The following is a 26369-nucleotide window of genomic DNA, read 5'->3' on the forward strand; positions in this document are numbered from 1 at the left end:
CCGGCCACTTGGCTCTTCTACAGCTGTTCATGTAATTGACAGTTGCTGCGCGCATAGCTCACAGAGCGGACATGCTTGTAGGTTTAAATGTCTGTCTGCTCCTGACCGCTTGAGTACAACAGGCCTTCAGCTACGCACACACACACACATTTGATTTTATTCCTTGTCAGAACATGGAACTATACATATGCTTCATGGCATAACAAAAAACTATCCCTATATAGTCCAGACCTCAACATGCTTGACTGTGTGTGGGATTACTTGGAGCTTAAGAAGCAGAAAATATAATCTACTTCTAAGACTGAACTTCGGAGGTGTGGGAAATATCTCTGTAGATTTCTTTGAAAAATGATGAATGGCCCATATGGATTGTATATGTGTACTAAAGTATCTATATGTAATAAGAACTGTTGAAGCCCAACCCTAAACCAAGCCACTCCTTAACCACAGAAGCCGAAAAGAAATGCTTTTACCCTTAAAAAAATAGCTTAAAAATAGCTTAAATAATGCATTGTGGAGTTACTGTTAACACTTTGCAAAGTCATGACCGTTTTGTTGGTCCTATAGGTTAGTGCTGTTTTTTCTGACATAGTCTGGACAGAAGTCATAAAGCAACACCGACACAACAAGCTTATGGACCTCATTTAAACCTTTTTTTTTAACTTCGCATTAATTATTAATGCAGCTCTTAAGCAGTCTGGACCGAGACCCTCCTCATACTCGAGTAAGTGCTCACGGTCATCCAGGTTGCCAGATTTACGCCTCCCTATCCCTCCCCCGGGGGAAAACTCAGGCACCATTTTCCTGCGTGACATGCTGTCATATCGGAGGGCGGAGAGAGTCAGAAGAGAAGAAAATCAATTGGCAATTAAATGCTGCACCTTGCGAGGATGACAAAAGGCATTTGGGTGTTGCAGGGAGAGGGGGGAGGGGTAATGAAGGCCTAATGACTATTCATAAGCGATTTGCAGCCCCCCCTGCTTCAGCTGAGTGGAGAGATGTGCCCCGCAGTCCCCTTCTGCCTGTCACTTCCTCTCACCTCGCCTCGCTCCTGACATCACCGCATTACCCAGCAGCCCCTGGGGCAGCGCTCAGGTCACACAGCCCTGCTCACACATCTGGCCCACTATAGGTGCCACCGCAGGACAAAATACCCAGAATCACTAAAGTGTAAATACCTGAAATTGACAGCAGCGGATACCTTTTTTTCCTGTCCTCTCTCACAGTGCCTCTTTTCTTTGCAAAAGTGAGTATTTTTCCCTGTTATTCCAGCTTTGTGACATTCTGGGCAGTGTGGGTGCGCGTGGTTGTTTTCATACATTTTTAACACATTTTCAGGACAAAAAACAGAGAAACCGGGGCTAAACTACAATGCCAGAACCAAACAAATGGAAAATTTTAAAATACATATGGTGCATATCACTATTATTTACAAATATGTAACACATATAGGACATATGTGTAACCTCACGTCCTGACACTGTGTAAAAACAAACCAGTATGTGTGTTTGCCTGCATGTATTCATGACCATGGACAGAGCTAGCGTTCAATAGATTATAAATTTGCAGATACTCAGTGATAGAGAGATGCTCTAAATCCAGATGGAGGAGGGGTGCAGATGGAGGGATGGAATAAAAGGCTCATCCATGACCTTTTTTCCCCTGTGGGTACTTACTGGGTCAAGAAATACAGTAACTGTCCTACATAGAAAGCATCTCTCCATGTTCCATTGTAAAAAGCCACAGGAACCCGCCTTTATTACAATACTAAACCACCGCACTTTGAATTACTTATATGTATTTTGTTCTTGTTATAATAGGCTCTTACAAAGGAGTATGATATGCTTCTATCCAATATTAGCTTATTTTATTAAAGCCTTATGTAATCTACTTCCAGAGACTTTTTAAAGATGCCAATGTGGCTACATATCCTTTTCCTGTTCAAACAGATCGTAATCAGGTCTAGTTGTGCTGTATCTGCGCAGCTCCACTCACCTTATCTAAGGTAAACACTGCAATGTGCTCATTAGGGGCTGCTTTCCAAGTACAGGACTGCCGTGTTTACACAGAGGGAAGCCGAGCAGAACCTGGCTGAATTTCACTCCCTGAGGGTTCTAGAAGGCTGACAGAGTTCTCAGCCGGTCCAGAACAGTCCAGAAATAGAACGTTCTAGAGGTTTTCTACTGTGGAAGTAGTCACTTTTACTTACACTGGAAAATCAGGAGCACTAAGTAGAAAACTACAGAACACTGAAATAAGTGAGTAAAGTAAACCTAGTAAATTTTGTATGCTAACATTACATGGGTTTCTCATCACTCTGTGACAGGAGTCATTTCTGATGCATACCTCACTGCATTATGGGAGTCCACTAATGTACATTATACACTCCTATTGAAGTGCATTAGGTTTTTAGACACCGTCAGAAAAAGATTACTGTACATACTGTACATATTAGTCCCCAAAGTTACTGCAGTTAAAGAGTAAAAACTGTCCATAAGGCACAATTGGGTACCTTCAATAGGTTTTAAAGGTGCACTGCATTCACTTTTTTCAAGGAAAGGGTTATATTTCTACCTTTTCATGACTGTTTTTGAATAGAAAAGTAAAATAAAACGCCTGGACTCAGGACAGGATGTATGGAGTCAATTAAAATGTATGTACATATGATGCAATTATTTTCCTTTACTTAAGGTCCAGAATATGTATCAACATGTGTACGTGGTAGCATCCCAGCAATGTAAAAGTACAACCACAGTGAAAGTTCAGTACCTTTTCTTGATTTCTTTTTTAAAATGTAGACTCTTAAAATACTGGACTATAGAGTTAATAGTGTACAGTTTTAGACATGGACCTAATTTTCTGGTAGGATCTTAGTCTGGCATTGAAAGAATCAGATCAGTCAGACTGGTGCAGTGATTGAGAACATTGCCAGTACCTGTCTCGTTAAATGATTTGTCAGAATGGAACTGAGAGTTTCCTCAATACGTGGTCCACACGTACACACACAAGCATGCACAGTTTGTCGGCGCTTACAAGGTGGGTGTGGATTCCAGCCAAAATGACAATTACGCTTATTAATCTCCATCGATCAGCTGCTTAGCACATGAATCAGATGGAGAAATAATGAAGCAGCTAAACTCCATTCCCTTTCTTCTTCTCCATTTTTCTCTTTCTCCGCTTTGGCCACTGTCCATTGCTCCAGCATAGCTCTCTTCACCGCAGGTCAGCTTGTAACAACGCCCAGCGTTCTCAAACCCTACTCTAAGAAAAGCCATCCGGAGAGTTTAACTCGGCTTTTAAATCAGGGGAAACTCGAAAGAATGAAATAGTTTCAGTCCAGCTTTGATTCCTCCCCAGAGTCAGGATTAATTTTGAGCCTTTTATTTGTCTGCTGGACTATAAATCACTTCAGAATCCTTCAAAATCCCGCAGAGTTTCCTCTCTTTCTCTGGGTGCAGCTGGGTTTTTTTTTATTTTTTTTGCCAGGTGTCAGCGCTGTCAGTGGAGCCTATACACTGGGAGAATATCAGGATGAGAGTGAGGTGCATGTGAGGCCACTGGTCATTGGCCTGCTAAGGGAGGGATAGAAAAGGTGACGATCGTTCGTTTTTTACAACTGCCCTAGCACTTCCTTCTCTACACTGCAGTGTATTAGATCACCCATTCAGTCCACACATAGACGCCCAGTGAGGAACTGAGAGCAAGAGTGCACACGTATGTGTGTTTGGGTGCATGTCCGGGTGTGCATATGTGTGTTTTAACAGCTAGTTGTTCTATATCAGGGATGAATAGTGCAGGCAAAGCAAGTCTTTGGGGCAAATTTAACCTCATCAGCACTCTGTTGGTTTCACTACTGCAAAATTTAGCAGGAAACTTACTCTTAGGGACACTAAACCAACAGCAGCCTTTAATGCACTGCAGTGGCAGAAAAGGTGCTTCAAGCTAATTGAAAGACAATGAAAACACAAAGAGACCCAAAAAGGTCATCATATATATATTTACACTGATTCATAGTTACCTGTCCAGGGTATATCCTGCCTTCCGCCCAATGATGGCTGGGATAGGCTCCAGCTCCCCCCGCGACCCAGAAGGATAAGCGCCTTAGAAAATGTGTGTGTGTGCGTGTGTTTGTATGATTCATTCGTGTGTTTTCATGATTCAAATACATGCTCATTTATGTTAAAAAACAAAAGTGGGTCCTCCAAATTTTGATATGCTCATACCATGAATATTACTACAACTACTACTACTAATAATAATAATTCTTGTCTTTTCTAATTAACTTTGCCAGTCCCCTCCACCTCCTGTAGATGCTGATGGTGATGATAATGATGAGATGGTGGCATCTATCAGAGATGTGCTTAATTAGGGAGCCAGAACATTAAGATCTGGAGTCACCATGTTAAAATATTAATAATGCTGAGGGTATTTATGAGCCCTGTCCCAATCCTGTCTATTCTGTAGCTACTGTACTTACTGTAGACCCTCCATTCTCCCCCTGCTGAAACGGCCCCCTCAGGGACGTAACGCAGAGTCTTTGTTAGTGCTTCTCTTTTACTTCTTGGCTTTTTCTGCCAATTGCTTTGTGCATGGAGAGCCATGAAGAGGTGAATGCCTGAGTGTGAGACAAGCGTTCGCGAGAGTGCTGCGTTTAAGGAGTGTATTCAAGAAAGCGTGTATGTGTGTGTGAGTGTGAAGCAGAACCTTGAGGGCTATCTTAGTATCTCTTGCGCTGATAAAGCAGCCAAGCTTTGTGTTCATAGGGTGTCATTGTCAAGAGCTTTCTCTCTCTCTCGCTCAATGCTCAGTGTGTTGCTCTTTTTAACATGGCAGAATCCACAAGAGATATGTTTATTGCAGAAATGCCTGCTCTTGTCCTCAAAATCTCACTCGAAGGGTGAAAATAAAATAACAGGCATGGGAACCTCTACACATGAGGGTGTAATTAGAAATCTTGTACCAATCTTTCTCTCTTTATCTCCACAGTTAACAAAAACATATGAAGGGAAGCCACGTTGGGGGAAAACTTGTTAAACTTTTGTTTCCATATACCTCTAATCTGTGCTCTTTTAATGTCTTTTAACATCTGGAGTGCAATCACACAATTGAACTAATGCTGTTAATCGCTGCTGGAACAGGAAGAATTATGAGATCATATTACAGTCTGTTTTCTTCTTTACTTTGTTATGCTTTACCTGACCTCAAAAAATATCTTGAAATACAAAATATCCACCCTGAGAGTGACATAGTGTTTAGAAATGAGATTTATCTCACTGGCCTAATAGTATTTAGCAGCTGTAGGCTTATTGCATTTCTGGTTGCGCTAAATAAGAGCACATACCATTGGTCATAAATGCTGTTATCCAGTTGTATTTGCCCATTGCAGCAGAGCAGAATGAGTGCCAGGGCTTTTGACCCTGGCCTCCATGTGTGGGCAGGAGCTGGACTTAGATCAAGTGAATGTGGCTTAGCCCAAAACAAGCCTGAAGAGAGCAACGCTCAAAACCAACCAGGCTAATGGTGACTGCACGCTGAGAAAATGACAGAGAGAAAGAGAGAGAGAGAGGGAGAGCAATATGTGTATGCATGTGTGTACGTCTGCGTGTACATGTAAACATGTGCATGTGTATGCAATGATGTAAATATGCGTGTGTGTTTGATTTGTATATTTCTTCAGTATTTTTATTCCAATTACTAGTAAACATTTATTTTTATTTTGTCTCTCCTTTTGTCTATCCGGTTTTGTTAATCGTGTTTTCAATGGGCATTCCGGCCTGAAACTAGCATTTAATATTTTTCTCATATTGATTTTTGTATTGATTTTTTTGTATAATTCTTTGTATTATTGTTCATCAGTGTCCTCTCACTACAAAATCCAGCATGCCTTGCACAAATACATCACACAATCATTGGGAATCCCTATGGTGCTTAACAAATCCTGAGTGTTAGCTACTGATCTAGATGATAAATATCTGTGGTGCAAGCTAAACAGTAGTTAAACAGCACTAACTTCAACTAGTTTCTTTTTTGCTTTGGTTAAGGAGTAATTGAGCCAGCTAGCGAGAAAATCAAACGGGCATCCACCTCAAAGCACTTGTAGTCTTTTAAAACTTCCACACATCATCAGGAGGGTGTTTTGCTAGTCTTTAAACCAGGAAATCTCGTTTGAGAAAATGCTGCAGCACTGCCATAGTAGGCCAGTAGGCATGATTATGACAATTGTGGTAATGGTTAAATTACATTCTGGCTGGAGCGTTCCTTTAAAATATTTTCCCCCATGTTTGCATTAATTCTTTAGATAATTTTAATTGATATAAAGCGTTTTGAGCTGTTCTAGTTTAAAAATCTCTTCCTTTGCGAGCTGAAACCAGCACAGCTAAATGACCCCCGTTAGGCCTGTAGAGAGCCTCCCAAAGCTGCGGGTGCTGACCCAATCCTCGTAGGTATTCCCCTGCTACTGATACTGAGCTAACTGACCTCTTGTAACAGCTCAGGCCTAGCATGCTTTACTGTGGGGGAGTCAATCAGAGCTTTTTTAATTTCAGCTTGTGTGTATAGCCCAGTTTCAGAGACCCTCTTGCGTGTAGAGCTGGAATCAGTCAGGACCTGTTAAAAGATACCTATTGGTGTGTGGCCCTGCTAAACTGCCTCTCTCTGTAGAGCCGTGAAGTTTTTTTAACACTTTCGGATGAAGTTAGGAGGACATGCCAGGCAGCGTGGGAGGCGGCAGGGGCTCAGGAGTCATGGTTTGAGTGTGTGGTTATCCAGGTTATATGTGTGTGTGTGCGTGTGTCTGTGTGTGTGTGTGCGCGCATGCAGAGGTTGCGACTCTGATGCAATGTTGTTGGCATGCGTGCGCTCCGTGGGCCGGACAACGAGCTCCCAGAAGGCTTTGCTCTCTCGCTTCACTCCAGCGTAGGCAGCAGCCGTGGAAACGCGATAGGCGCACACATGCAAACATACACGCATACATTTGTTTTTATACCTTGTCAACATGTGGGGTCATATATGCGCTCCACGTGTGTATACTTTTTCACTTTCACATTTAAACTGAAAATGATGTATCTTATCTAAGAAAAAAAGAGCCCTTTTTCTATTTTTCTTGAATGTTAGTCAACAAAATGGTTGAAAGTGAACACACATGCCAGCCACAACACCCAGACTTGTATAAAAGTAAAGACAGGGTGCCGTAGCCAGGTGGGGCTCCTACAGTGATGATTTTTATTACTTTCTGACAGCCTCCTTGTTTTTGTGTGACCAGTGAGGCCTATAAATGTACTTAGACTGGGTTACAAGATAAACTCCGTTAAATGTTGACCTGATCTTTTCCGTCCCTCATCTCTTGCTCTCTCTCACTCTTTCTTACATCTTCTTCTCTCTTTGCTAAACTGTTTTTTGTTTTTTTCTACTAAGGAACAGGTGCTTAGTGCCATTTTGATGCTTAGCGATCTAGCATTAAAGCAGTCGTTTTAGCAGGCTTACTAAATAAATGTTGATCTAGCATTAGCACTGGTTGTGAGCTACACTCTCACAAATAAAAGTACTGTCACTGGGGTGGTACCCTCATGGGAACGTCTCAGTATCTTTAGTCAGGGAACATAATTGTACCATAATCCATAGAAATTATATTTTCTAAGTTGTTCTGACTCCACACCTTTATTTCTAGCACTGAAGCATTAAAAACAGTAGTTTTTGCCGCCATATAGTCCTAAATGTCGTCATTCAAATCTGTATCATTTTGATGTTTAATGATCTAGCATTTGAACTGCGGGCTAGCTTGTGAGCTAGCATTTAAAAACAGTAGTTTTAGCAGGCTTACAGTCCTAAATGTCTCCGTTTCAAATCCAAACGCAGCTTTGCAGCTGGCCTGGATCTTCACACCAGCTGTCATTTTCACTCCGTCTCCTCCAAGCCCTCTGCTGCCCCAGTTTTGTCAAATAGAGCCTGTTCGGAGGAATCTTTTTCTTTATCAGAGGTTAACCTGCATTGGGAGGTGTGACAGCATGCAGGCTAGGGAAGCTCCCGTGGGTACATCCAATCCGCTTCGAGAGAGATCCAGAGAGAGAGAGAAAGAGAGAGAGGAAAAAGGGAGGGATGTACAATTCCCTCGTGGCTCGTATTAAAAGCCGACAGGAAGCCACAGGCACTGTTGACTCAATAAGGGTTTCGTTTTCCTTTCTTTTACACCATACTAAACGTTGAGGTAAATGAACATGACCTTCAACCTCAACTTCCAGTTAACACAACCCTGCTTTCCTCTTCCATTCCTTCCTCCTTCCCTCAAAGACCTTCATTCTTTTATCATGTTTTAGCACAATGTACGTTACAGTGTTTCATCATTACCTCTAAATAAAGCACTAACGTTGAAGCTACTTGAACAAGTGACTTGTCAGGGAAGTAGAGTCGCTTTCTCTTTCTGTACATTTCCTTGAAAAGAAAGAAAGATTCCTCTGCCTTCTTCTCCACCTGGCCTGTTTGAATTATTCAGCTGTTCAGGAAACGGCCCCCCACTCCCTCCGTCTCTCCCTGGCTGCTGTAAAGGCTAAAATTGCTTCATCATGCCAATGTGAAAGTATGCATACATTATTTAGTTAAACCTGAGAAAATCAGTCTTCTCCCTGGGAATTTGTGTCAGTGTGGGCTGCTTGAATTTCAGACGGGTGGACAGTTTCTCTCCTGGCCTCATGGGAGCCAGGGGAAATAAATAAATAAAGAGACAGAGAGGGGGATTTTGTTAAACGAGAGGGTTTAAGCCTCCTACAGCAAGAGCCTCAACTGAGGATGCGGTCCAGAATGCCTTTAGTTGTATCGTTTACAGACTTGAGGTGAATTTCCCGAAAGCGATGGGAGATGATGTGTGCCTGTAGAGGGAGTATCGCTTTGACCAGTCGTTTGGATGGTTAAACCTCAGAAGCCGAGGTAATAGCCAGTTCTATCACAACCATTAAATTATTATTTTTTTTTTTTTAGTTTTTACACTTAAAAAGGGCAGCTGTCTTTTAGACTGCGTGAACATTTCAAGGCAGATGGACCAATAGAGGAGGACTAAAATGACTTAGAATAAAATCTTACATTTATGTCATTAACGTAATTTGTTACGATCCTGTGTTTGTTTTGTGCTCTCTCTTTCTTGTAATCACTTTTCCCCTAGGGGAAAGGTTAAAAGGTTAAAAACGTTAAGGTGTAAAGAGTGAGGACATTTTGTTGGAAGTGCAAATTCTACCACATTTGCATTCGTAAGTAAAAGAGAGGATGTTTTATTGTGATTTAAATCTGAGGAAAAGTTTTGTTAAACTTCTTGTCTTGTTTTTTTACATTTACACCACATTTTAGTCATTTATTTATAGGACGAAAATAGAAGTGCAGACTTGAACCTGTTGAATCAGCATGTAAACCAAAGGTAAATGTAGTTGCTTTGCGTAACCCACTGCACAGTTATGTACTGTAATATTTGAATAGCAAAACGACAGTGCTGCCTGTCTGTCTTTTTTTTTTTTTTCTTAAGAAACAGTTTAGCACTAGGCATTAAAGAGGATCTAACCGCAGTGTTGCTTTTGAGGAACTGAACTTCTCACTCTTTCTCTTCATGTGTTGATTTAGCCCAACCTGAGGCCTTGGCCACACTTTTCTCATGTTCTTAAGCTCTATGTACTTTTCACAGGTTTAATGTAGAGATGGTGTTAACCAAACACACACACATACGCCACATTAGCGGCAGTTTCAATGCGTGTGTGAAGTGTCAGGTTTTGTCTTCTTGGTAATTCTGAAGTACTTGTCTCTCTTAAAGCAGCAAAACGCCTGACTCACCTTCTTTTTCACAGCAACAACAGCGATAAGACATTTCACACCTCTGACCTCGCTGACCTCACCTACTTTAAGATGCATGCACACTGATAGATACGCACACACACACTGTCTGTACTTTGTTTATGTTGCAGCCTTATCTCTCACATACAGCTTCAGCCTTTACTCAACTGCATACACTTCTCTCTCTCTCTCTCTCTCTCTCTCTCTCCCTCCCTCTTTCTCTCTCTCTCTGGTTTCTCTCCTTAGCGCATGCTAATATGCCATTTCTAATCTAATAAAGCAGCTCCTTTCAAATAAATCACTAAATTTGCTATTTGTTAAAGGTACTTCTGCACACTGGCAATACTGTACTTTCTTCTTTTTTTCTCCTTTTCAATTCGCTGTGAACAGTCTAATGCCGTGCATAATGTAATTAAGCATGGCCAATCTAGTGTGGCAGCTTTTCTGGAGAAACTTCACTAACTCAAATTATAAACCTTATGAACTGAGGGCAGGATAGTTCTTCTCCTTCTCCTGGCACGAACGACATTTGCCAACAAGCAGCGGAAGCATCAAACTGTTGCTAAGGCTAATGTAGAAAGGCTCATGAAGAGGATGGCAGACAAAAGGCTGAAGGAGCGTTCCAGCCTAAAACTAGCAGTTAATATATTTGTTGTGTTTTGCATATCGCCGCTGTCGGAAGAAAACCTTGTATCTCCAAAATGGCAACTCTACGGAAAAACGTACTTTACTTTTAATGTAAGTCAATAAAACAGATTTTTTCCAAGTAATTTTGGGCCATTTCTTTTGGTCCTTTCATCATGAATCTACACAACAATGTAAAGGGCCACAGGCGTTTTCAAATTATGCCAAAAACTGAAAAACGAAAACAATGGAGATAGGAGGTTTTGTTCCAACAACAGCGATATATTTGTGCTCTATAGTACAGGATTGCACCCCTCTGCCTCATCAAGATTTTGTGTCATTTTCATATTTTTGTCCACTCTCACTACAATACCCAGCCTGCATTATGCAAATACATCACAATATCATTGGGAATCCTGACTGCTAGTCACTGATCTATAGGCTAGTAAGTGCATCTATAGTGCTAGCTAGCATTAGTGCTATAGCACTAACCTCCGATGGTTGTTAAACTTATTTTTTTGTTAAGTGAATTAGACAGTTGAAGGATTGGTCAGCATGCCTTCAAGTATCCACCCCAAAAAACTTTTATTCTCTCAAAATGTACTTCCGCCTTCAAGATACATCATCAGATTGGGGTTTTGAGTTTTCAAACCAGGACATCTTGCTTTAGAGACCACTGCTGCACCACTGTAAGAGCTGAGTAGGTATGTTTACAACAGATGTAGTCATGGTTACGTTTATCGTTTTGGTCAGTGGCCCTTTACGGGGTTTTCTGTTTGTTTCCATCGTAGTTTGAAAGCGTGAATGCACAAAGAGTGAGGCTGGCATTGCCAGTGCGTTATGTGTAATTGTTAGTGACCTCATAATCAGTTATTTTGGCCAGAAAAAAATGAGTGCATACTGTCTTGACATTTACATATATAACTTTTGCAAAATCGATTTAGCGGAATCAAAGAATCATGAAGCACAGTGTTTGTCTGGAGGTGTTGATTGAGGTGAACTCTGAGACCTGAGACAGATGTGGGTCGGTGTTCAGCATCTTGCACTGATTAAGGAGGCAGATACTTGTGGCACGGTGGAACATACACAGCTGCGTGTGAGTGTGTGTGAGGACGAGGGGTGATGTGGGGTCTTCTCTGGGCTTCTCTGTGATGTAGTTGGTTTTTCTTGCATGGTGTAGAGTCAGTGAGAATGAGGATGTACTTCTTCCCTTTCCCTTCTCTTTTTCTCTTCCTTTCTCTTTTTTCTCTCCTCCTTTCTCTTTCTCTCCTCTCTATTTCTCCCCACTGTCTCCTTCTTCTCTCCCTCTCTTGCTCACTCTCCTTTTGTCCTTCTTAGTCTCTCTCACTGTTTCTCTCTCACTTTCTTTCTATTCATCTCTTTTTCTCTCTTGCTCTCTTTCTCTTTCTCAAGGCTTTATCTGCCTCCCTTTTGTTATTTCTTTGCATCTCTCTCTGTCCTCTTTCTCTCATCTCTCTCCCTCTCTTTTTGGCTCTTTTTGCCCTTTTCTTTTCTCTCGCTCTCTTTCACTCTCTTTTTTTCCTTGCTTTTTCATGAGTTCTCCTTTCTCTTTCTCTCTACTTTTTTCTCTCTTTCTCTTCTTGTCTTTCCCTGTCTCTCTTTCATTTTATCTTTTTCTTTCACTCTTTCTCTCCATCTCTTTCTTATCAATCTCTCTCCATCCTTCTCTGTTTCTTTCTCTCTCCTCTTTTTCTCTCTCACTCTTTCCATCTCTAGTACTCTCTCTCTTAACATCTCCCTTTCTCTTCACCTCTTTCTCTCTCTGTCTTCCTCTTTTTCTCTTTCTGTCTCCCTTTCTTCTCTTTCACACTTTCTCTTCATCTTTGTCTCTCTCTCTCCTCCTCCTCCTCTACATCTCCTTTCTCTCTCCCTCTCTCTCTCTCTCTGCGCGTGCTGACGGATGATTAGCCCTTATCTCCGCGTGGATTTGACTCGCGCAGCACAGCTGAGTCAGGTGGAGTCCTCAGGAAATGAAATCTCTCTCTCCATCCCACCAGGCCCAAGCGTAATCCCCCCAACACAACCAGATTAGCGCACACGCTAATTGGAGACAGCGTACCCCCTCTTCTAGCCTGTTTACTGCGTATGCAGGTGTCTCTGTACGCTGTAAGCACAAATGTGTGTGCGGCCCTGTGTTTGTGATATCTGAGCCTCACTCAGGAGTTACAGTAACCCCAGCAAATGATGCTGTACTATTGGCAGACATGTTTCTATTCTAATCTCTAACAACTCTAACATTTAAGAAGTCTCATTTTAAAGTAATAGACATGGCAGGACTTTCTAATGAAGAGATGCGCTTGTTTTTTTTTAGCAAGCGGGTGTGCGGCTTTATTTTTGCACATTCGCGGGGCAAAAAAAAACAGCCTTTGTCTGTCTAATGGTCCTTTGGCACCTTGAGTTCAGTAAGAAGCCAATTTGTAACAGTGTCGGTGTGAGGCGGCGGTTAGCGCGGCGCTAAAGCCACACTGCTTCGGTTCAAGGTGTAAAAGCCTGATTAGTTCCTCTCTGCAGCGCTGCGGCTGGGAGGATGTCACCAGACAAAAACGCCCGCATGCCTTTCATCCTCACACACACCTTACACACACCGACACAGATAAGGACCTCAATAACAAACACGCTTGAGCACACACACACACACATATAGAGACCCCCAGACACACTAACACACACAGGCAGCCTCACGCAGTGATGAAAAAGGCCTTTACAAATAAAAACATTTAGCAACACCTCTCTCTCTCCTTCTCTTTCACATCTCCCCAAAGCCGCTCTTTATTCTTTACTCTTTTCTCACAGTCCCCAGGTACGCCTTTCTTTTTTGCTCGGGCCTCCCAGCCAACAACTGGCTATCAGAAGGAAAACATAGAGGCTATTTCTTTAGCGGCACCAACAACCCTCAGACCTCCCTTCTCTGCTTTCCTTCAGGGTTATGGGTTAACAGCTAGTACATGTCCAGGTCGGGTATGGAATGACACTTTCTCAAGCAGCTATAGCTTTAGCTAGGCTAGCAAGTGTTGGTTAGCATCTGTTATTGAGGCTATTGATGGCATTTGGAAGTTGCTCTTACAGTTTTAATTATGTTACTGAAGTCTGCTGCCCGGATGGTGTTACGTACTACGTTACACCAGCCACTAGCACATCAGCGACAGCAGTGATAATAAGTTTAGATTGGACTCTTAGACATCTTAGACCAGGGGTGTCAAACTCAACCACTAAAAGGGCCAAATTAAAAAATCTCAGCAAATCCGTGGGCCAGCTGTGCTTTTATTCCATTTTTACTTAATATTTTGCCATGACCTGAATGTTTACACAAAGTATGCCAAAACTGCAACAGCAAAACAAGCATTAAATACTTATTCAAAAATAATTCTAAATAAAAATGAATTGTTTTTTGGTAGTTTTCAAAACTAGACACCAGGAATCTTTTCTTTTCGTGTAACCTCTGCCCCATACAATGTTGTTGGCGGAAGGGGGTCAGAACACACACTAAATTATAGTGCAAGCTGGGGACTGTAGTGCATCTCAGGGTGAAACAGGCTAATAAGAATAGAAAATTAAAATCATTTCCGAATAGGACTGTGTCACAGGCCTGACTTGGCCCGTGGGCCTTGTGTTTGACACATGAGTCTTACACAAGGCCAAATAACATTAGCTAGCTACAAATATGACTAATGTTAGCAAAGTTACCAGTAGTAATGTAGAAATAATGGTCAGTAACTTGCAGAACAAAAATAGCACTTAAAGATACCTGCTAAAAACATGAAGGGCACAGAAACAATGTAGCATTATCATTTCAAGCTTACTTGCCTAACCACATATTAAACCAATGCTGCCAATGCTAACATCTTACATAGCTAATTTGGCCCTTTAGGAAATTATTGATTAATGATAATTGATTTGATGCGCAGGCCTATTCACAACTACATAACTTACATGTAAGTTTCATAATAGTTATAGAATAATTCATAGTTGTTCAGTAATAAATCTTAAGATTAATAACCGAATAGGGTTCGGGGGGTGAAGAAAGACAAAGCCTGAGCACTTCCTGCTTCCCCTTCACTCTGTAAGGCTGTGTGAGTGCATGGAGTGTATGGTCGCTATCCGAGCGTTCGTGTGACTGGAGCAGCACGCTGGCTCCTCGGCCGTCTTGTTTGGTTTAAACGAATCAACAAACAGCTGGGAGGAAAACGGGGGCTGAGGGGAGGAGGAGTGAGCTGGAGCGGGGCAGGGCTCAGCTCCAAATGCCTTCCACTTCCTGCCCAGATTATGAGATAGGTGACACACCAATATTTCACCTCCTGTATTTGGTTTAGTGTCTCCCCTGTGCCTTACAAGCATTGGAGGGGAGGTGGGGGGCTGACGAGAGAGAGGGATGGAGGAGAAAAAAGGAGAAATAGAGAGAGGGGGAAGCTGGACGGGTTCCCCCGGCCTGCAATGAGCTTCAACTTACCCTCCTGATTTATGATCCAGCCCCATACATACAAACACCATAGCTGTCCCCACACAAAGACCACTGACTTAAATGGATTAAAAGGTGTTATCCACAAATGGATCTTTGAATCTGAGGCCTATCCAAGCCCCCCTCTCCCTCTCTGTCTCTCTTTCTCTCTTACTTTTCTCTTTTAGCTCTCTTTATCCTTCTCTTTCTTTTCTCTCTTTCTCTGTCTTTTTTCTATCTCTCCTCTATCTCTAACTGTCTCACTCCTTTATCTTTTTGCTCCTTCTCTCTGTCATTCCCTCTGTCCTCTCTCTCCCTCTGTCTCACTTTTACTCTCTCTGTTGCTCCTTCTATCCTTCACTTGCTCTCTCTCTCTCCTGTGCGGTCGCTCTTTTGTGTTTGGGTCACATTTGCGTCCGCTCCTGGCTCTCTGTTTGCCCCGGCCGTAATGATCTGTTTTGAGTTCGCTAATAGCCAGAGGAAGGGCGTTTTGGGAGAATTAAAATAAGGCCTCCATATCTTGTGTTCAAAGCAACGAGGGCTATAGAGTGGACCCCGAGAGGCAGATATGTTTTTCCTCTCCCTCCTGGCCCTGGAGACAATACGCCATGCTTCTGTATCAGGTATGCACTTAAAAGGGGCGCGAGTCAGGAGTGTTAAGAGCGCTGAGGAAAGCACGGCCGAGATGAAAGCGTTTTTTTAAAAAAACTGCTTGGTCCAGTGTTTCCTGTGGACGGCCTTAATGTAGTCCTGTCTCTCTTTCTCTCTCTCTCTCTCTCTCTCTTTCTCTCTCTCTCTCTCTCTTTTTCTCTCTCTGTCTCTCTTTCCTCTCTCCTCTTGTCCAGTGTTTCCGGACGGCCACAGCTCCTAATGTAGCCCACTCTGTATCTCTCTCCCTGTCTCGCTCTCTCTCCTTCTCTCTCTCTCTCTCTCTCTCTCCCTCTCCTCTCGTGCAGTCTTTGAGGGGGAAAAGTAAACCCTTCTTGCCGCCTGCCGGTGCTAGATTAAACGGGGCGATGGCGACAGGAAGCAGGCGGGAGGGAAAACAAAGGGCAGGCCGGGTGAGGGATGCTGGGAGAGTTATCAGGTTGGCGACGGAAACTGCCAGTTTGTCTGACTCCCAGGTTGTTTCTAAAAAGTCTCTCTCTCTTTTTTTCTCTCTCGTCCTCCTCCCCCACATGCACTCCTCTTCTCCTCTCTCTCCTGCGATGACACAATCTTCTGTCCTATGCAGGGAGCACTGGTTTGGTAATTAAGGAAGAGAAAAAGCTTTCATTATTGTGTTGCTTATCTTTCTGGAAGGAGAAACGTGAAAATCCCCAAACAAAGAAAAGCGTGTATAAGATGATTACACTACAGTCCCAGAACCGAAATATCTAGAAGGTGGGGAGAAAAAAAAGTGTTTCACTGCACTTAGCTAAAGTGAAGGGAAGTGGGCTTATAGCGTGTGCCAGGGGATTACTGGAGAACTCTGCTAGGTGCTGATCGAAAAAATTACCAAAAGGACTTTTACCTTCACTGTGACCTGGTGTGAGCTTGTACACTAGTCCAGGCACATTTCTACATCGGCACTATTGAGACAGTGTAGAGTTAGAGAAGTCCACAAGGTTAGAGCTACCGCTGCTGTTTCACGGTAATGTTTATATATAATTACTGTATTGGATAAAAGAGCAAAAAAGAAAAAATTGTGTCTGATTCTTTAACAAATCTAACCTCTCTTCTGAGTGTTTGAGCATGATAGTCTACTTTTAGGAGGTCATCTTAAATTAAGTGCTTCAATTAAAAGCAACTCATGTTGGATCTGTATTGGTATTGGCTGTTATTTGAGGGAAAAGACTTTCCATCAAATTCAAATCATAATAAAATATCGCCTCTTCTACTAACAAACGTACAGAAGGGTTAAACTGCTGTGCCAAAGGCGAAGTGAAGTGGAAGTCTTCTGCTGCAGCACGTTTCCTCTACTTTACCCAGTACAAATCACTCTGCCTGCAAGGCTCCGACACGCAAGCAGGATTAATATGACTTCCGGCCTAGATGACGATCTGATGCAGGCAGGGGCCGAAGGAGCTTCCGGAGAAGCCTGGCTGCAGCCTGGGCAGAGCCGGAGCTTAGGAGCAACTGACCCACGCGGAGCACTGGAAGAACGCTCGCAGGCATCAGGAGCGTGTATGTGTGTGTTTGCTGGCACTCCCGCTGAGCTCGGCTATAAGGGGAGTCCATAATCGCAGTAATGTGTTTAACTTGTAAACTAGTCGGAGACGGATTACCGGTGTCCGCGAGAACTGTGCGCGGAGGCGACGATTCAACTGTTCACCTTTTTCCCTCTACATCTGTCCTCATAATGACCTGCACTCTCTCTCTGTATCTCTCTCTCTCCTTCAATCTCTCTCACTCTCTCTCTCTCTCTCTCTCTCACTTGCTACCTCGGGCGCCTTCTCTCCAAACCCTTCATTGCATTTCCCAATTAGAGTTGGACTCATTATTAGTTTATTAGCAGTGGCAGGGGCTCCGCAAATGTGTTTGCTGATATTCAGTTGTTAATGACCAAATTCAAACCCTATTGAACGTATTCGCAGCTGTGAGAGGCCGGCTAATAATAGCTTCCCAAAGACAAAAGATGAAGGAAATGGCATTATAGGGACATAACAATGGAGGCCCATTGGAGCTCTAATGGCATGCCCTTTCATTTAGAAATTGTTTCCTTTTTACAGTCTCTGAGCTGGTGCACGTTTTTCTTTTTTTTCCTCAAGCCTCTGCTCACTCAGTAGAGGCATTTCTGCAGGTCAGGAGCTTCCACCAGGGAGTGTGTGTCTATGTGTGCACAAATTGAGTGTTCTGAAAGGTAGCGTTACCTGAGGGAAATCCCTCCCCACCCCCTACCCCTGCCACCTCCTCATTTCCCTCTTATGTGGCTGCTTTAGTTGGCATTAGCATGGTTTTAACAAGGCAGGTAAATTGTTCATTAGGGTTTTTAGGTAAGGAGATGGGGGTTGGTGGTGGAAGTGGGGGGGGTGGAAAGGAGGAGGGAGCCCAGAGTAAAAGTGAGAAGAACAAACAAGTCGAGGCATTTGTTCACAGTGTAATCTACACATCAATTATCCTGCTGCGCTAATTAGCACCTAGCCGTACCCCAGGTACCCAGCGCTCACACAAGCTCCAGCTTTCATGCCCCTGATCAAAAAAGAAGCAGATTGACGGAAACACGGGGAGAATGAACCCAGGGGCTGGGGGAAGGAGAGAGAGAAAAAGAGAGTGAGAGAGAGAGAAAAGAAAAGCCTTAGATCAAAATTTCCTTTTCTACATACCCAACTCCGGTGTGTTACGCCGGGTAATCCTGCCACAGCTCGAGTGAAAGGAAAGCACTCAATTATGTAAGGGGACATGCATGCATATCGTATATTGTGTACCCAGTGAAGCGCATAACTGCCAAGAAAATTGCCATGTGTGTTTTTTGTGCTGATGCCACCTTTTTCACTAGCATGGCAAATGTGTATTTTGTACCTGGTATTAGCTAATGTGCTACGGAAAAAAATATACACGAATTTATGAATAAAATAGGCTTAGCAGAAGGCATATTAACACAGCCTAGTAAATTTGTACCTGAATGTTTCGATTTTGCAAACTTGCCGTAAATTTAAGAGAACTTGTGCTTTTAGCGCCATGAGATGGATATGAGGGCTATTGTCATGCTAACAGCCCCTGTTATGCAATAAACGTATAGGGGGCCGTTTTGTTTAACTGGCCCGGCTGAAGATTAAGCTTTAGAAAGGTGCGTTTAGCATGTGAAAGAGCAGCAGGAGGTCCCTCTGTGGGCCGGGGGGCTGTCTCAGGTCGTTATTAGCGCTGAGCTGGAAACCGCAGCCTCCTCCGTGAGAGAGAGGTGGCTCTGCGCGGCGGAGGCTAATTAAATATGTCGTGTGTGTTTGCGCAGAGCAGGCGGTGAAAAGGTAGATGAGACGGAGGTTGGGGGGGGAAGAAGAAAGTGGAAAAAAAAGCACAAACGCTGCCGATAAAACTGCTCCGTTGGTGTTTACTCGCACCCACCTCATGCATTAGTTATGGGCTGGGATTCAGTCAGACCTTCTGTCCGCCTGCTTTTTTCTGAGGTTAGCTCCCCCCCCAACACCTTCACGGATCTCTTTCTCCGGCTCGTAGAGTGCAAGGCCACTTGTTCGCCCACAGTGCGTCAGTAGGAGTGCGTGAAAAAGATCTTGCGAGATAATATTGTGGGAGGTAAGACATTAGCATGAACATGCTAGCCTGTTTGAGGTTAGGAGGGCCTGTGGTAAAAGTGTGTTGGTCAAGTGTGACTGTGAACCAATTCTGGGTGAAGCGTTTCTTCAGTACAACTGAAAAACTTTTTTTGCAGCATCTGCACTCTCAGTAGACTATAGCTTGCCTCCTCTTTCTGTTGACGGACTGTTAGTGAGCTAGCCGAAATCAGACTTGCTCACTGAGTAGAATATCACTGACTATACAGGAGATAAGAATAAAATGGACTTGACTGTCATCTATACTGTCATTTTGGAACAGAAATGAATCATTGAATCCAACATTTGATTGGACAGTTCAAAAGAATCAGGTAAAATGACCTGTTGTGCTAGCTTGCACTGACTGATGACATCTGAATGAAGCTGATTTGACTTTTTACTGTGGAAGAATCGATTCAACTGTTTGAAAGAATCGCTTAGGTAAACTGAGCCAATCTAGCATCCTCCTGTTAGCGTAGGCTAATTGGAAAGTGTAACAGTGTCAGGTGCGAGTGCCTGAGAGTGGGAGGGTCCCCGTGGGGCTCTGGGGGGCTCCTGTAGTCACCGGGGCCTCATTTGCTGATTGGAGAGCGGAGGTAGCGGGATGAAAAGGAGCTGTTTCCTGCTGCTTGTTTGATACCTGGTGGGGAAGCTATTCAGGTGACAAAGATCCAGCCTGGCAGGGGGGGAACAGATGTGCTTTACCCCTTCATTAGCATTTGAATGAGCCGCTCAGATTGGACTGGCCAGGGGGCTGAGCCCCTCACCTGGATAGTCCCCTTCTGATCTTTACACCATCTGCGGACCTCTGCCCCCCTGTCCCCACACCAAGTTACCCCCCAACACAACACACACAAGCTCACCGATCTGACCCCTTTAAACCAAGCCCCCCTCCTCCCCGCCCCCTCCTGACCCCCGGCTGGGCACTGGCAGAGTTTTATGACAGTAATCGACCTTCCTCAGCCCGGAGCACAGATGCTATTCAGAAAATGTGCCTTCACACCGATTTCAGCCCTTCATTGTGTTCGAAACGCATCGCGAAAATTCGGGCTCCAACAATGAACACTCCCCCCCCAAACTATCCTGTTCTCTCTCGGACTTGGAAGACGTCCAAGATGCCGTCTTTACCCAGCCAACCCCGGCCTCATTCCTCAGATAAATTCTCGGCTGAAGCCACACTTTTTTTTTTTTTAATTATTTATTTATTTTCCATTCATATGCACAAAAAAGGGAGGGGGCTTCAATATTTCACACCATAAAGTTGATGAATTAAGCTTTCCTTTCACTGGGTCTGCCAGAAAGGGGTTTAGGGGGGTGACTATGAGTGATCCGATCATAAATAAACCGCCACGCATATTTAATGGTCTTTCAGAAAGTCGCTGTTGTTTCTCTGGGTTTGTTCGCGTTGACACAATAATTTGCCACTCCGCCACTTGGCTGTGAAAGTCTGCAGGAAAAAATTAAATAAATAAAAAATAAACATGGGGAGGACGCACACTTTGTTTTGAAATACCTCCTCTTGTGTTTTGATTGGTGAGAAGTCAGGGGCTCAAGACAGGGCTCATAATGTTGATCCTCAGGTACTCTCGCAGCGTTCCTCAGATAAATGTTGCACTCTTCCGAAAGGTTATTCAAAGCTGTTTGCGGAGGAATGCAGAGCAACCTTGACCAGCTCGACGTGTTGTTTTCACCCTTGCTTATCTGCCTGATAGTTTAGGCGGCCTGGAAAAGGTGGTTAAAAAAGTTTGGTGGGAATAGAGACAGGGTCTTGATTTCAACATTTAAGTGGAGAAATCCACTGATTATTCAAAAATTCTGCATGATTTAATAGTTAAAGTCATTCAGAGTGGTTTGATTTGCACTGCTTCTTTGCAGAGAAACTGAGTCAGAATTGTTCTCAGTGGTGGTCTTACGAACCAGATATCTGAAGAGTGCCTTTTAAGCTCCTTCACAGCAAAGCGATTAAATTAAATGGTTGCGAATAGTTTGCCTAAAACCTGAGAAATTGTTTTGTGATAGTTTGGGCATTGCTTTATTGTCATTAAGTACTTTTTTAAAAAAAATATGTTAATGGTGGAGGGGTTACATGCAGGCTGTTGTAAAACAAAATAGAGAAATACTGAAAACTAGTTAACCAATACCAACATTACATAATACATGAAACAATCACAGAAAACAATCACATACAAAGTCAGAAGTTATGTGTGTGTTCACTGGTGGTTTTGAATAGTAAATAAAATGGCTGTATTTGTGTTGTAGACACTTGGACCCCTGGTTCCTATCACCACCACTATAAAGAAATTTGAGTTACTGAGTTTGTCTAGTCTAATGAATCATTTCACATCAAAACACTCTGAATCACTTTGTTTACATCCCAAAGAATGGATAATGCAGAAATTTAGAATATAACTCTGCATTTCCCCTTCAGTGTAATAGTTTTTTACTCTTTCTTGCCATCGAGCTTCTGAATCCACCTTAAAGCACTTTACCTTTTGTCTCCCGTTTCATCCCATTAAACACTGAACATAAAGGAAATCACTATCAAACGAGTATGTTATAGAGTATAATTACGGCTCAGGTTCAGCTTGGCCATTATTAACAAAAACGCATAGTAATCTGCTCTGGCACGGCAATATGTTACTGTAGCATTCTAATTAATCTTACAGGAAGTGTAATAAATTTACAATATCAGATCGGAGCAATACTGTATATAGATTTATTAATGCTTTTAATCAGTTCTGGCAAAATTAATTTTGCAGTGATTGCTTACATTTGAATTTGCATATACTTAGTGCACCTAATTTATTTTTATGGATTCCTTTTTATTAAAATGGGGCATATGGGCCTTCAGCAACAAAAACATTGCTTATTTCTGTGGTGGAACATCCTCGGCGTGCCGCGCTAAAAAGCACATTCATTTTAGTGATAGGACAAGCTGTTGCAAAACTCCATTTCATATTCAGGCCCTGCCAAGTATTAACAGGTTAGCCTATTACTCATTTCACTGCGGCGTGCGTTATTGTGTTTATTATGCGAATGTTTGCATGCATATTTGCAGTGTAGACAAGTTAAGTGCCGATTATGAGTTTGTCAGGTTGAGGTGTATTGTGCGAGGCTCAGCCGGCAGCTTACTGAAGATGACGTCTCCTCGTAGAGCTCCTGAAAGAGCCATAAAGCCAGAATGAGAGACTGTACATGTTTTATGATGCCAGTAATTGGTAAACATAGTAGCAAAATAATAGATTGCAAGTGTGAGTAAAAGCAATTTGGACTAAATAAGAAAATGCAAAGGGCCTGTTTTACAAAATCATTGCATAGTTAGTTACATAGTGAACTACCTTTACATTAGATTTACATTCTGTTTTGACAGGTTCGACTCCATTCAAAGTCAGGGATGTTTTCTACACTGTCCTGTTAAGTTACCTTTGTGAAGATACAAAGTTTTGTCACAACAGCTATAATGTGTTACATTGTTTCATCTACATTTCTGATTGTTTCAATGGCAATAAATGACGAAAATATGGCAAAATTAGCAAGGATAGTTTCTTTCCACAAAACAAGACTGTGCACATAACAGTAGCATGAAATCAAATTCAAGCATAGTAGAATATTTATTCTGCTACTTAAAAACACAAAAATCATATGGATTGATAGTCTAGAATCTGCATTTTCCACAGAACATCACTACCTGTTTCAGTCAGCCACAAGTGAGAAATAATGCTTTCGTTATTAGAGATAAAGACGTTTTGGATATTTGTGGTAGGACTGTTTTGAGAAGCACTGATCACTGTGAATACAGACATCACAGTACATCAGCAGACTCCATTCTTATTAAATAGACTGGCTCACTGATAGCGCCTGACTGTGGCTATCAATTTGGCGCCCGATGCAACCCACATCAAACCAACAACAGCCTACGCCGGGCTGGTCAGCACATTCCACTACCTGTGTGTGTTTGTGTGCCAGTGTAAAAGAGCAATAGGGGAGGTGGGAAAGGCGTATACCGATGGCACTGAACCATGTTATCAGAGAGAGAGAGAGAGAGAGAGTGAGAGAGAGAGAGAGAGAGAGACAGAGAAAGAGTCTTTAATAAACAAGCAACTGGTGCTTTATAGCACATAGCAGGCTGTCAGCTGAGCAGGGCCTATGAGAACCATAACCATTACATATTTGCATATTAAAATCAAAACAGAAGCATTAAATGAAAGATAAAAAAAAAGAATTTTAGTATCAGGCACCAATTTTAAAACTCTTAAAAATGAAAGTTCCTGAATGTTTCTTCAGAGGGATGCATCAATCTAGGAATTGTGGGCCGATACTGATGGCCGATATTTTTCATGTACATACCTCATAGCTATGCTGAAAAATAAACATCTATAAAATGCAGAAACAGGGACTGGATCTACCTGGATTAGCGTTACAGAGAAATATAATGTTTATCTCTATGGTTACACACACACACACACACACACACACATCATCTTCAACATTAAACATTCGCTTATCCTTCTGGGTCGCGGTGGGGTGCTGGAGCCTATCCCAGCTTCTACAGTCACAAATTCAGTAAAATAAATAACATTTGGATTGTGGTGTAGTAACCCAGCGTCACCTAAACGTTCTGCTCTTCTGGAATACAATAAAAAAGTCTGATTGAAATATAATCTAAACATTTACTAGATATTATTTTTAAGACAATCTGCCGATGCCAATATACTTCCGATATAATCGTGCATCCCTAGTTTGTGGCTTGGATGTACATTTCTAAAAACTTTTAATTGTTATAGAACTTTCACATGAAGTTCTTGTTCACAAAAGTGGTTCTACAGTAAGGTTCTTGTTTGAGTGTCCACTGTAGATGTTTTGTAGAGGGTCAGTTTGTCATGAGCTAACATTTAAGTAAATATCTATTGCATGCAACTTTAAGCTGAATCATTAACCTTAACTACAACCTAAACCTCAAACCTAATTCTAAACCTAAACTTATTCCTAACACTGCATGAGTAACACCAGATAGTCTGTTAAGAATTTGAGCATTGTGTAGAGAATCTATACTAGACTCTGAAAATAAAGTATGACCAAAGGTTCTTTATTAAACCAAACGTGGTCCTCCAGAGAGTCCTTTTCAGCACCCTTAATTTTAACATGACTGTAGACCTTTTTTCAGATAGCTCAGCTTCCCCTTCCTTGATTATTTTAATGATGTGGTTTTTAAAAAATTACACTGTTTATAAGCGTCTAATCATGCTTATCTCTGATCTGGAGTCAGTGGCAGTAAATAGCGGATCAGGGCCAATGGCAGCCGAGCACTTTTTGGAGTCGTAAATATTTGATGGGCAACCTGATTCAGACGAGTGGAGCACCGTTTTAAAGTCCCTTTCATCCGCTACGTCGCCAAAATCTGTCTGCCTCGTTCAGGCGCTCCACAATGCGAACAGATTTAGGTGGGAAGACATCAACAACCCAGATAAAACGGAACACCAGGGACCAGGTGTCTCTCCACTCATCCCTCAATTCAGTCCCTGCATCTTTTTCTATTTATACACACGTTTATGGGATAAACAAGGCCTGAAAAAAAAAAATAAAAATATGAAGAAATATGAAGTATCCTGAGCCGTTCACCTCATTCACTGGCGAAATGGCTGAGGCATAAAAGAGCTTTTCAGATGAGAGAAAATAAGGAATGTTTGTGCCTTTGTGTGATGAAAGTGGCGGTTTGCTGACGATTCAGACGGAGGGCTTTTTTTTCCTCTCTATCCCACTAAAGGTTTTGTGTGTATTTGGTTAGTTACAGCAATTACGGCCAGTAAGTGACAGCCAAAAGAGAGCAGACTGCTTCCCTGCGCAAGACTCCTCTGTCGAACATCTGCTGAGAGATTTGCATATTAATTAACCCATATTAACTCTAATTATTCTGGGAAATTATCAAATAAATTAAATTTTCTAATTTTAACCTTTCCTTTGCTTGACGGATGTCAGCGCAGGAGGAAAACCCGGAAAAACGCGCGCTCACCTGGGCAACCGCTTTATAGCCTCTTTATTTTTTCTCCTCATGTGTCGCTCCTCTTCTTCTCTATGTTCTGTTTTCACACTCTGTCTTTTTTTTCGGCGCTGGTCCTGGGGGCAGCCGAGGGAGCTTTTGTGTGCCTAGGCCTTTTTTTTCCATTTCTTTTGGCTCCTGCATTGGGAGGCGGGGAAAGCTGGGCCGGGGGAGCGTGTGTGTATGTGTCAGTACAGATGGCGAACTTGGTCTGGCTGAGGAGTGAAGTAGAGGTGGGCCATCGAGCAGTTGAGAAAAAAAAAAGCTCCAAGCTTTCCTTTTTCCAGCCTGTTGCTTTTCGGCCTCGGCAAATAAACGGGACTTTAATTCAATTAGAGTCCGGCTACTGTGGCTGGCGGCCTCATGGTAGAAATTATTGAACATAACAGCCCCCTTCCTGACACACACACACACACTCGCTCACGAGGTCCCAGAAACACACTCCTAAGTTGGTTTACACTTCACTGAGTTTTTCACCATCCGTAAAGCTGCCCCTCTCTTTTTTTAGGTTCTTTTGTTCACTCTCGGCCACTGTCCTTTTTTTCACTCCATCTTTTTCAAACTCACCCCCTCTACCCCCTTCCTTTATTATTTTTTTTGGAGTTGGATTGTTCTACCAGTCGTGAATCTCCATGTTTTCTAGGTGCTCTGCAGAAGAATCATCTTTGCCGTTATTTATTCAAAATTTAAAAAATGAAACATTTCATTTTAAAATTATGAAAATAAAAAAGGGAAAAACAGAAAAAACTGATAGATAGATAGATAGATAGATAGATAGATAGATAGATAGATAGATAGATAGATATACATAGATAGCACTTCATTATTCGAAATAGATATAGATATTTACCATAATAAGGTGCTGTCTGTTTATATGCATCTATGTATCTATCTATCTATCTATCTATCTATCTGTCTATCTGTCTATCTGTCTATCTATCTATCTATCTATCTGTGTTTTTGGTCTCCAAAGCTGTTTTTGTAATATTAAAGGATTTTTTTTTATCTTACTTGTTTTTTTGATAGTATATATTATTTTAATTACCCTCTTTATGGCCGTAATATAGTATTGAGGCACTGTTTTAAAGAATTTAATCAACTAACAGCGAGAGCTAGCTGTCTAGGCTAAAATACAGCCTCTGCATGACAGCGTGAGTTTTAAATTGGTGTTATAACTAAGCATACCAAAGTAAAC

The 26369-nt window shown here is 42.3% G+C and overlaps 1 protein-coding gene across 5 annotated transcripts in view; it reads left to right on the forward strand.

The window, feature by feature from the left end:
• zeb2b (zinc finger E-box binding homeobox 2b) overlaps window positions 1-26369 on the forward strand; it is a 96328-nt gene that overhangs the window by 40483 nt on the left and 29476 nt on the right. Inside the window, exon 1 of one of the 5 annotated variants that reach the window (XM_036570019.1) lies at window positions 15863-16011. The exons of the other annotated variants lie outside the window; for them this stretch is intronic. The gene's annotated coding sequence lies outside the window, so the exon portion shown is untranslated. Of the gene's footprint in view, window positions 1-15862; window positions 16012-26369 lie in introns of those variants that run through there. 5 annotated transcript variants of the gene reach the window in all.

Source organism: Colossoma macropomum, unplaced genomic scaffold, assembly GCF_904425465.1.
Source record: "Colossoma macropomum unplaced genomic scaffold, Colossoma_macropomum, whole genome shotgun sequence".
Lineage (NCBI taxonomy): Eukaryota > Metazoa > Chordata > Actinopteri > Characiformes > Serrasalmidae > Colossoma > Colossoma macropomum.